Below are 900 nucleotides of genomic sequence, written 5' to 3'. Positions count from 1 at the left end.
ATTCAAATCATAATGTGAACTTTGCCACCTCATGTCCACAAAGATAAAAGTTCCAAAATGACATACAATAACTCCATGATAAACTATCCTTGATCCAAATAAATACACTAAAATGTGTCAACAGTGGGGAAAAAAGAGGTATCAGAGAAAAACTAGGTATCTCAAATACATTTTGTTCCTTCTAATAAACTTAAAAGTAGACGATGTAAGAACACTTAGAAGATAATTCTTTTTTTTTTAGTTTTTCTTATTTTTACTACATCAATAGCCCTCATATGCTGTTTTTAAAAATATAGGTTATTGTCAAGTTGGTTTCCATATAACACCCAGTGCTCATCCCAACAAGTGCCCTCCTCCATGCCCATCACCCATTTTCCCCTCTCCCCCACCTCCCAACAACCCTCAGTTTGTTCTCAGTATTTAAGAGTCTCTTGTGGTTTGCCTCCCTTCCTCTCCTTAACTTTTTTTTTTTTTCCCTTCCTCTCCTCTATGATCCTCTGTTAAGTTTCTCCTGATCCACATATGAGTGAAAACACATGGTACCTGTCTTTCTCTGCCTGACTTATTTCACTCAGCATAATACTCTCAAGTTCCATCCACACTGCTACAAATGGCCAGATTTCATTCTTTCTCATTGCCATGTAGTATTGCATTCTATAGATAAACCACATCTTCTTGATCCATTCGTCAGTCGATGAACATTTAGGCTCTTTCCATGTTTTGACTATTGTTGAAAGTACTGCTGTGAACATTGGGGCACATGTGCCCCTATGCATCAGCACTCCTGTATCCCTTGGGTAAATTCCTAGCAGTGCTATTGCTGGGTCATAGGGGAGTTCTATTGTTAATTTTTTGAGGAACCTCCACACTGTTTTCCAGAGGGGCTGTACCAGTTTACAT

Source organism: Crocuta crocuta, unplaced genomic scaffold (assembly GCF_008692635.1).
Source record: "Crocuta crocuta isolate KB4526 unplaced genomic scaffold, BGI_CrCroc_1.0 scaffold26, whole genome shotgun sequence".
NCBI lineage: Eukaryota > Metazoa > Chordata > Mammalia > Carnivora > Hyaenidae > Crocuta > Crocuta crocuta.
Note: the sequence above shows the minus strand (reverse complement) of the source record.